General features: G+C 35.1%; 1 protein-coding gene across 13 annotated transcripts in view; it reads left to right on the forward strand.

The window, feature by feature from the left end:
* CDH8 (cadherin 8) overlaps positions 1-11601 on the forward strand; it is a 241265-nt gene that overhangs the window by 107815 nt on the left and 121849 nt on the right. The window lies entirely within an intron of this gene.

Below are 11601 nucleotides of genomic sequence, written 5' to 3' on the forward strand. Positions count from 1 at the left end.
TGTTATTTAAGTGTACCTCATTTTAAGGATATGGTTTCCTGGTTAGCTAACCTGCCATTTAGAACAAAATTGTATGTATTCCATTTGACAAAAATACGGAAGCATGTACACATGCTTTCTTTAATATCCTTAGTCACCACTCTCCACCTCTGTCAGCTGAAGATTTTCACCAAAGCAGCTTTTTGTAATATGTTACTATTCATTCAAAATATGTTCCTGTTCATTCATTCAAAAAGGTTATTACACCTATAGGTCACTTTCTGTCTCCATTCTGATTACACAGGAATTATTTATGCTCTGAGAATTTTTAAAAACAGAAGCAAAAAGGGAAATGTGCTTTATACAGCAAATTGCAAGGTACTGATTTATAGGGAGGTCCTCATATGCACATATATGAAATAACATTATTTCCATGGATTTTGTAATTTACTTCCAAAGTTAGGAAGATAACACAAGGAAAATTATCATGTTTTTCTATGTGTCCTCGCTTGCCTGTTGCCTTAAACCTTTGATTGTTGCTGTGCATTACCTTATTCTATAACTCGGCGTATTACCTCCAGTCAGTGAATCAGCCTTGCACTTTCTCTAAAAAGAGATCATGGGCCATCTGCACTTAGAAGAAATTAATTATCTTTAGAATTATTCTGAGAAAAGAATTATCTGTTCCTAAATGCATGCTTGGCCTATACTGAGCAGTTATAAATACCTTGATTGTTTATCACTAAAGTTCAGTTCCCTTTGAATACCCAGGTACATTATTGTCATATTACCTGGTTACTGAAATTGAGTAAAAAAATATAGAGAACAGAAATTATGGATATCAGTTAATTTCTTGATCATTTTGGAAATTCTCTGGGTGAATGAATAGCATATAGTATAATATAGGGACTGTTAATAGCTATATCTATTATTGAAGGGAGCACAGATCAAGTGCATTCCTAAATTTTCTCTAGTGTAGCCACTTTACAGTCAAAATTTAGGGCCAGGAGATGTAATGAGCTTTATATGCAGTGAGTTTTGAGCTCAGTGTTAATTTCCATTTAGATCAGGTATTATATATCTGTTCTCATTTGTTTATCTGTGGTTAGTAACATAACTCAATTTCAGAGAGATAGTGATATGCTTATTTCAGATCTTAAGATACTCTATCCAACCCATTCTATTTAGAATATTCTGGTCAAGCTTTTAAAATGATTTTGAGTTGCTTTTGAGTAGATGGGGAGAATCCTGAGTTTGTATTTTATAGTACTTTGATTTTCAGGGTGTATCCAATTCTTAATATTTCTACAATATTTAGGGGTTTTTGGTGGATATAATATCCTGAATTGTTCAAGTCATTAGTGAATAGAAGTAGGTGGGTTAAACTAAACCAAACTAATAAAGACTTCATCCCATCTTCTGCTGGCATTGTGAATAGAATTAGCTACTCTAAAATGCTGTGACAATCTATTTGTTGAGACTGCTGCATAATAAACATTGCATGGTATAGATTTAAATGAGCAAAAAGTGAAATTTGCTCCCATAGGGAGAAATACTTGCTTTATACATGAAAATGGCTTAAAATATTCTTGTCATTCTTGTCTGTACTTTTTCACTCTCTCCAGAAAAAATTATCTGTATTTCCGACTTATTTTTATTTCCTAAGGTTTACGAGTACTATGGGTGCTTTCAAACTCTCCTGTAGTCAGTGGGAACAGAGGTACTCCATATCTTTCACAGCTGCTCTTAATCTTTCCTGACTATAAAGCAGCAACTCCTTCTATTATAGTTCTTGGCAATCCTTCTTCCTAAAACTTAAAGGTGTACAGAGTGTCACAAGCAAAATGCTTTCCTTCTCCATGAAGTTGGGCTGTGGTTTGTCCTCTGTCACCCTCACTGGTTTCTTATCCACTGCAATTTAAAGATAACCTCCTTTCCAGAACGCACAGTAGGTTTGCACTTTCTTAGTTCCTCCTCATCTCTCTTCTACTTATATTCTTCCTCTAACCTTTCAGTCTTGACACCTGCCAAAGGATTGGCACACTTGGGGTATCTTCTTCATTCTTTGACTTTATTTATCAACTATTTTTCTGCCCTATGATTTACCCTGATTATATATATATATATTTTTTGCCGTACTTTGAATGAAAGGCACTGTAAAGTATGATATAGTGAATTAACATAGAGGTTTAATACTGTGGAGAGAGTGATACCAAACATATATGCCACCTATTTGCTGCATTTTCTGGACATAGATGTGCTTTTGTGCCATTACAGAGGCAGTATTGCTTGTATGTGCTTTTTACATGTTCAAACTGCTAGTATAATCTCCAAACAAAATTATTAGACAGTTGCTTCAAAGAGAACGTTCTTGGAGCAAATCTAATTATATAGGCTTTGGTTGCAGTTTCTGTCTCTTTCTACACTATTATAGAGTGTGTATGGTACTTTTCATAGTCATGTATGATTTGTACAAACATGTAATTAGGTAATTAGTAAACACAAAAATAAGTTTTTGCGCAGAGTTAATATACACACAAGCAGAATTTGATGTATGTTCTCAAATACACCATTATATCCCACTGAAAATTCAGCTCTTAAGAACTGCTCAGAATAATATTGATACTTAATGTTTTTCATGTCAGTGGGTAGAAAGGCACTGAGTAGAAGCATTTGATTCTAATGGAAATGAAGTGTATATCAGCAAAATAAAACTGAAGATTTAGATTAGTTATAATAAATAAAACCAGAATACAAATAACTTTCTAAATAAGAGCCTGAATACAGAGTCTATGCATTCATTCTGTTAGTTAAAAAGATCTCATACCAAAGTTTCTGAAGTACAGAGATAGGTAATCTTTTATTAGGCTGCTCAGTTTTTCCAGGAGAAACAGCTTCTAGGCATAAAGACTCTTCCTCAGAATTTTAAGTGTTGCAATACAACTGCACACTCTTCAAAGGTACTTACTAATTTCTGTTCTGTATGAATATATATTAATAAATTAATTCCCAATGTATTTGCTCTAATAAATGAAGGAATCTGAAGTGAAACTAATAGGGGGATTTAATGTGACTTCTTTATTAAAGCGTGGTGGTTTTATTTAATGACTTGAGTAAAGGACAGGAGAAAATATTTTGCTTTCATTCTTGAACTTCTTCTAATTAGTTTGAACTATATGCACTTTTAATGTCAGTTTTCATCATACAGTCAATAGGATCAAGCTAAAACAAAACAAGCAGCTCTTGAGTTCCCACATCTGTAAAAAAGTGTATGAATATTTACCTCTTAGGGTGATTTCTGAATTTATGAGATCTCTCTATAAAATGCTACAAACATTATAGTTTTTCTTTTTTGCCTGTATTAATATTTCATTTATTTTGACACATGGTATTGTAATAAATTCCATATTGTTTTGATCTGTACATGTAGAAATGTATATATGCATTTTGAGAAACCTACGAGGTAACCTTTATTGTGTTCATGTGACATATTTCAAATGAGTTCGGTTTTGTTCACAGCAATACAAGACAGAAAGATCAATTTACAAATACCCTTTCATACTTCTGTGGGGTTTTTTGTTGTTTTTTTTTTTCCTCATCCATGGAAACAGGTATGTACTTTACAAAACTACTGCATCTACTTTAGAAGTCTCCATATACTGCATATTGCTGTCAGCAGTTTGCAGGCCTCCCAGTGGCTGACAACCTCATTCGGGTGTAGAGTGATATTTCTTGTGATGCTGCATGCTGTCCCTGTAGACTTGATTAGTTTGATAGAACTTTTACTTGATATACACTGCTGCATTTTCTCAGTCTCCTGTGCATGCATTTACAGCACCATGGCAGATGTGCTGTGAAATCTGTGGTGGAACAAATGCCACAAGAGACAGCGGCCGAATTCACGTTGAAATAGATAATACAGCTGAAAAGCATTAGGAAAGTGGGTTTTGGGTATATAATTGTAGCTCCTGTTTCATGGAACATGTGTTATTTGTGATGTTCCAGACACAAAAAAAACACTGTCAGTCAGATTGGTGATGTTTCTGTGATTGATTCTCTGGCAGTGCTCCCTGTTTTTTTCCCAGAACCTTCACCGAACTTTTTTGAATTTACCTATTTTGAGTCCCAAAGTAATACATGGCGTATTTTGCACACAGTCTCTGTGATGAGGGATTTGTAAAATGAGCGGGCCAGGGGAGACCAGCACCTGTGTCACACGTGTAGCTGCTGTGTCACTTCTGTGGCATGTGGTCAGTAGAATGGCCCTGCTGGCTCTTGAGAAGTTGCTCTGAAAAGCCTGGACAGGGGAAGAGACAAACCAGTCCGAGTTACTGACACTCAGAAAGTCAACTCTTTAGTACAGTGGAGTCTCAGACAGACATTTTTTTAGCTGTGACTGTGAAGCTTTTCTTACCTGCTTCTGATTTACATGGTATGCGTATTTTCACTCTGTTAAATGCAGATTTTTGTGTGTGTGTGGCTTGTAGGATGAGGGAGCTAGGCAACTTTTGCTTTTAGAGCAATGGAGATTTTTCCCATGATATATGGAGCTTAGGTTCAGGCCTCTAGAGGAGACATAATTTTCCTGTAGGAGGAGCAGTAGAGAGGCATCATGTTTTCACAGTTAAGTGCTTCAGGCTGCGCTACTGTGAAAACCGAACCTGGAAATGCAGAGAGCACTTATAAATAGCTTCAAGCTGTATGTTCTACATTATACATGTTTTATGCAATCTTTGAGTTCATTGCCAACATACATTTTCTCTCTTAACAAGGAAATGGTAAAATCTTACTTGTTTAAAATTATAAATAGTTCTGTTGAAGTGCAAGTGATACATATATGCAAAGTAAACAAGGTTTTAATTAAACAAGTTCTTTCCATATGTATTCCTTTTTATTCCTGAATTGAATTTGTGATTATAATGGCTGCCTGAAAATACTGTTGGACTCAAGTGATACAAACCAGAAGTGTATATAACTAAGGCTCTCATTGCTTTAGGGATGAATTAAATGCTGTTTCCCAGGACGGAAGAAATCGTTGTGAAATAGGTGTAGTGTAGCCCTAGCATAGGTTTCATAGGGTATAACATGGGTCCTACATTAATGCATTGTTAAAGTTTTCACAGTTAGAACAACAGAAATCAGAATGCCATATTATATAGATTATCTGCTTTTCCTTCTAATACACACTTGTATGTTTTACTATCTATGATTTAAATGCATGCCATAAAATATTCAATATATGAAATGTCACAAAGTCAACATTGCTTTCTGAGCCCTAGATTTTTGTTGTTGTTTTACAACCATAATTATACTAGTTTTCCTACTTATGTTTAATAAAATCCCAGAAGCTGAAATGTATCATTTATTTGCTACTGTATTCCTTATGGAAAATACTAATTCCTGCTGCCTTTTGTGTGCTTATGAAGAACAGATGACTGTATACTTCATAGAATGCTCCAGTTTACATGGTCTAAATCAGCTTAGTAAGCAGGACTGTACATAGCTCTGAGAAAAACTCAGTTCTTAATTAAATGTCTCTGCAAAGACAATAAATATATTATGCAACACTTTATAGAAGCCTAATAACAATATTGAGTTTTAAACAAATATTGCTGGGTCTGCAAAAATTTCCTTTGTTTCTTTTTAACTAAGTACAAGCTTCAAGAAATTGCTTCTTGGAACATATGAATTTAAACAAGGACAGTTTGACGGAAGTGAGTCAACAGTGACTACATTTTCTAATACAGTGTAAAAATCATTTTACCGATTTTGAGTTAACAAGACATATCTTCAGTATCTAAAATCTCATTTGTTTATTTCTGGGAGTATCACTGAGTAAGGTTGAATACTTTCATGCTCCCTTATCTCCAGTTTGGAGACATGATATAAACACAGTTTAGAGTCACAAGTTAAAGCACTTGTATGTCAGCTAATACAACTGGACTGGTAATAACTTCAAAGAGGCATTTCGTCAGATGCCTCCTCTATTTCTGCCTCACACTACTAAAGCAATAGAGTAAAAAAGTGGCATATACCAGTATGGGCCACCAATGCGGAAAGCACTTAAAGGAATGTATTATAATGTCATTGCTTATGAATCCTGCATAATAAGGAGTCAACCTGCAAAACACCAGTCACCTTCTGAGCTGTCTGTACTTTCTTTACTGAAGTGGGAACACCTCTGTGATGTGATTTGCCTAGTAAGTTTTAGACTTCATAGACAATAAGTGTAGAATAACTTCAAAGAGTTGGGTTGGGTGTTGTGTTTTGGTGGGATGTTTTTTTGTTTGAAAAAAAGAATGGTAAATATGGTGGACATGCTTACACTGTGTGTACTTAGGCATTTGGATCCCCTGATGTTACTTTAACTTTATTCACTTAAATTTCCTTGTCATATTTTCCTAAAGCCACAAACATTTCTAATTTTCTGAAAAAAAATAGTAGCTAACATTGAGAATATTTTTTGTTTATGAAGAATTAGAAGCTTGTGTACTTTTGTTCAATATATTGATCTAAACACATTATCTTTCTCACAATGAATTGAAATGTTTTCCAAGTATGCATGCAAAATGCTGAAGTGACAGTATGAAAAATTAAGTAGAGCCTTCCACATGATATTCTGCAGATGCCCTATGATTGTTTAGTCTTTCCAACATTGCTTTTGTAAATGGTTTTCAATTTCTACCTGTAGGGTCCACCTCTGGTGCTGTCAGGATGCTTCAGTTCCAGTTGTCAATTTAACTACCAATTAATGCCAACTGTGATGGTGATTTTTTGCTGAAAGTTTATCTTTTCTGAACTTGACAAACACATTTCCCACAGGCCACTGAAAAGCTATAAGATAGTAGTGACTTCCAAAAAGTGACAGAATGTGTTGCCTTTTGACCAGTAATAATGAAAGGATGAATTTATTGTTTTCAGGTCCTGATAAGATATTCCTCAATTTGCCAAGGATTCATGTAATGAAAACCTTAAAAGTAATTTGGTGTTAAAGTGAGAAATGCTTTGGTACTAATTCCTTTAGTGTCTGTAGGCTTCCAGTAAGTACTCTGCAGCTGAAGTGGGTATCTCATGAACTTCATTACATCTGAGAAAGGTTGTGTTTTTAGCTGCTGGACAGCTCTGTACTTCTAGGATGTAATAAATATACGTTCACAGTAGTCACAAGAAAAATTAGTTTGCATGTGAAAATAACAGGAGGGAGTTTTCATATATGTTGGTTCTTGAAAGTGCTGTTTTAAAAATTGTTTTTCTTCCTATTGTGGTAAAGTGAAAGAATAAAAATGAAGTCATAAAGTGTTGTGCAACAGACCAATGACTTCACATCTGAGGGTCTTTTGTTTGATTTTTGGTGTTTTTATTTGGACAAAACCTGGGACGTTAATGCTGTGCAATTTAATGTGGATGTGAAGCAGTCAGCTTCATTACAGAAATAATTTGCTGCAATAAGTATTTTTGTGTTTAAAGATAACTATTACTTGAAAGCAATGCGTGAGGCACATGGTACTGAAAATAAATGTAAATAATTTTCCTAAAGATATTTAGGCAAATATTTATGTATCTGAGTAGCCTCTTGGTGATCCCTGAGAAACACCTGTACTGATATAGGGTAATACATAACCTTCCTTTCTGCTGAGGACTCTCTATTAGTATAAAGATTCCTCATTTACAATTTCTTCCAAAGCCTTTATTTTAGATCTGTCATGCCAGAAGCTAAGAAAAAGTAAGTGTAGCTCTCCCTGGAGACTATCAATGCCATTCCTGAATTAACTGGAGGAATCATTAGACACAATATAAGAAATCCCTTTTCTTGTTTCAGGGTCTGATCTCAGTAACTGTTATGCACCCAGCCCCCAGTGAATAGAAGCAAAGCTGAGGGTTTGTGTATCAACTTGATGTGCTGTGCATTGCTGTTGGATTTCCTCAATGAGGGGGAATGTAGAGAAATAAAAGACTGACTCAGAGTGAATCACTGGAGGCAAGGAGCCCAGTTGTAGGTAGAACCAGCAAAAAATACTTCTTAGCAGTTCAGACTGCCCTAGTCATCTGCTGGTTTAAATCCAGAAACCATATTACCTGATTTTCTTTTCCCTTGCCGAGATAACTGCTTACAGATAATGAGGGGTATTGTTACCAAGTGAGAAAAGGTGAATTTTAGTATATGCAGAACTGGTGGTGGGCATCCAGACGTGAAGTATACAGAGGATAGAGGAATCGAACCAAACCATAGCTTTTCTGTCACATTATTTCTTAAGGTCACCAAGCTACAATCATCATTAAGAGCTCTGACATTTTATGCACCCAACCTAAGAAATCAGGATATTAAAGTGAATGGAAAAAAACACCTTATTTTTTAATTACTTTGGGATAATCTGCAACATAGTTGATGCAACATGATCCTATATATTAAAGCATGATGCAAAAGGCTCAGAATCTGATATTACTCAACTCAAATAGCTTAATGAAAATCTACCATATTTTTACAGAATAAGTTTTCTAAGTACAAATACTGACATACTTGCCGTTCCCATGTCACTCCTTTTGTTATTTTTTTTTAAATTGTCTGGTTTTCAGGCAACTCGGTCTCTAATTATTATGCAGTCTAAAGCATTTAATGTAGACCATTGGCACACTTTGCAATTCCTATTGTTGTCTTTTCATACAGACAAGAAAATACAATGTCCAGAGGCAAAAAGTTTGCATTTCTTCCTTCATGCAAATTCATCTAAACTAAGACTTAATGCCAACACAATATTTCAAATTTGTTAGTTTATTTCTGCTAATTAATGGGTCTTGATTATTCTTTTGGATATCCCACATACATGTTAGAATATTTGATTAACTGAGAGCAGGTGCTGATCTAAATATAGGACTTCTTTGAGTTTACATATGAATAAACAGAAGTTACGTAAATCATTTAAAGTATATATCAGGAGTTTACTTGGCACAAAAAGATTTACAGACTGAAATGAGATTTAAGACATGGGGTTTTTTAAGGAAACCTCAGTATGGACTTGTGCAAACTTTTAAAACACTGTACATACCCTCAAAGCATGCATGGAGGGCATTCCTGTAAACTGAGCTACAGCAAATGAGGAATTGGTACACCAAGTAACAGTAAATGTGAAAGCTGTTAATGCTGCCATTTGTATTAAGAACCCTTAGCTAAAATTCTGTTCCATTCTGTTGAGTAGGAGAGAATTCCTGCCTCAAAGCTGTTACTATCAATATAGGATATGCAGACTGTGTGTGAGAAAGAAAATATAAATGCAGAAAGATGGTGTGGGCAGAGAAATTATTTTCAATGTCCACAATTATGTCTCAAGTCCATGGTATTGCCAGGCAACAGGCTTGCTGATTCTCTGTTAATTTCTGTAGACAGTGCTATCTCCCATTAGCCAGTAATGGTATCTCAAGGTGTAAAGACAAAGTATCATCGGGAGGTCTAAGACACCATGTGATTATTTTTCAAGTGAATGGGACATTCTGCAAGAGATGTATCCTATGCAATTTATTAATAACTTAAATGTGACATAATAACACAGTATGTACACTTAGATATATTGAACATATGGCTTACTGACATGGTGGAGTTACTATACCTCAGAAGTAAAGAAAGAAAATGACAAACACTCTAAATTGTTAGGCAGCAGTTGGATTCTCATTCTGTGTAGAAGGCAACTGCACAGATCATTCCATTAGATAATCGTTTTGTAACTGATCTAAATACCGTCACTCTAGAAGACCACCTCCTAGTTACTACGAATTACTGATAAGCAAAAAGAGTGCTAGGAATTGCACAGTATATATGTATAAATAAATATTTGGATTTTTAAGGGAACTTTTTGTGAGTAAATGTTTTTATCTAAATCAAATGCATTTTGCATAAATACTGTTTTAGACAATTCTCTATGGGACAAAGTCTGATGGATAGTAAAGCAAAATTTTGCTCTACTAGTCAGGCTGGAGGCCCACCTGAGAGAATAGGTTTACTACAGTGCTTTGAAAGTGTTGTGAAATGTATGTGTTTTATACTTGTAAAGTGGAGAAAAACATAGTATGACTGAGTATTTATTCCAACTGATGTCTCCTATGAAGAATCAGGAATACATCTGTAAATTCCGCAAATTGCAGAAAGACTGGAAAACATTAGACATAGTTTCCCCACTGTAAAACAGGCAAATGGGGCTCCCTTTGTCTTAAGGCTCAGTTTCCAAGGGTAGTTTCTTTGTGAGAGAAAAGCTCTAATATCACTTTAGGAAGGCAAGTTGTCAGCCTGGAACAATACAAATACTGACTCATCTGATAGTCTACTTTGTATTTAGCTCTGAGAACCTCCGCAGTACAGGAGGATCTACGCTGGTGTAGGACAAAGTAAATGACCTCGGGAGTCTCTCTTCTTGGTGACCTTCCTGCTGTAATAACCATCATACAGTCTTCAGGCATTCATGTGTTTCATTGTCCCCATGAGACACTATCAAAAGAAATCTCTCAGGATCTTTTGTTTGAGAATTCTCAGGGAGACCAATAAGCCAGTAATAGTTAATCCTTAATTTTCTTTTCTCAGCCACTTAATTGATAAGTCGCTTGGTCGCTTATCCTTACTATGCCCCATGATATGTTCTGTTACAGAGCCTGAATTTCTACTTTATGAAGCTGTATGCTTTGCAGTACTGCTTTTAGGTGATAAAAATAATTTTGAGGGGTCCATCCTTCCAGATACTTTGAATTGCTTCAGATCCAATAGGTAAAATTAATTCAAAATTTGGTTAGTAAAGTCACTAGGCATTAAGTCTGTTAATGTACCTAATGTAATGTCTTAATGTCTTATATGCAGTTTATGCAGTGTCTGGTGGAAGCATGGAGATGAAAGAAAAGCAAAGGCTACACTGAGATGAAAACTGGTGTGCATGTGTTGTGTGCATGAACACTTTGGTACATGCATCTAAGAGAATATTAGAAGATTTCTTTTAAGAGGGGACCACGATAATTGGTAGGGCATGTGTTTCATTAGCGAAACTGTTGTTCTTCCTGAAATTAAGCAAGTGTAGGAGCATAAGAAAACCACAGCACTCACAGCTTCCTCTCTGTGTAGATTGACCCTTGTAATGTTCATGTCCTTTGTCATTCTTTTAAAAATACTTCACATTTTGTGCAGCAGTATTGTGAGCCGAAATGAAAAAAAAAAAAATGCACCAAAGGTAATATTCCATAGTGTACCAAGTTCTGCTTTGCAGCTGGAAAAGAGGTGCAGCTACTCAAAAATCCCTTTTTTATAATCTTTGCTATTGATCACACCTGTATTGAAATACTGTATGTGGAAGGTCAAATATTCTTTGCTCAGAAATAATTGAGTTATCATTTATTTCACTGGAGAATCAAAAAGTGATAATGAGACATACTTTAATTTCTTGCAGTCAGAGTCTTTTGTTATTTTGTACCTTACAAACATAACATTATTCTAGATTTTTTTGGAAGTGCAGCTTGCTCATTAGGAATGTATGAAATGAAATAACATGAAAGAGGAAATATTTATCCTATGTATTTCTAAATCTATTCTTTTCAATTGACAATATGAAAAATTTCTTGTTAAGCTTGTTTTGAGAGTCATTAAGTGTTTTG

The sequence above is a fragment of the Tyto alba genome, unplaced genomic scaffold, assembly GCF_018691265.1.
Source record: "Tyto alba isolate M040663 unplaced genomic scaffold, T.alba_DEE_v4.0 Super-Scaffold_26, whole genome shotgun sequence".
Classification (NCBI taxonomy): Eukaryota; Metazoa; Chordata; class Aves; order Strigiformes; family Tytonidae; genus Tyto; species Tyto alba.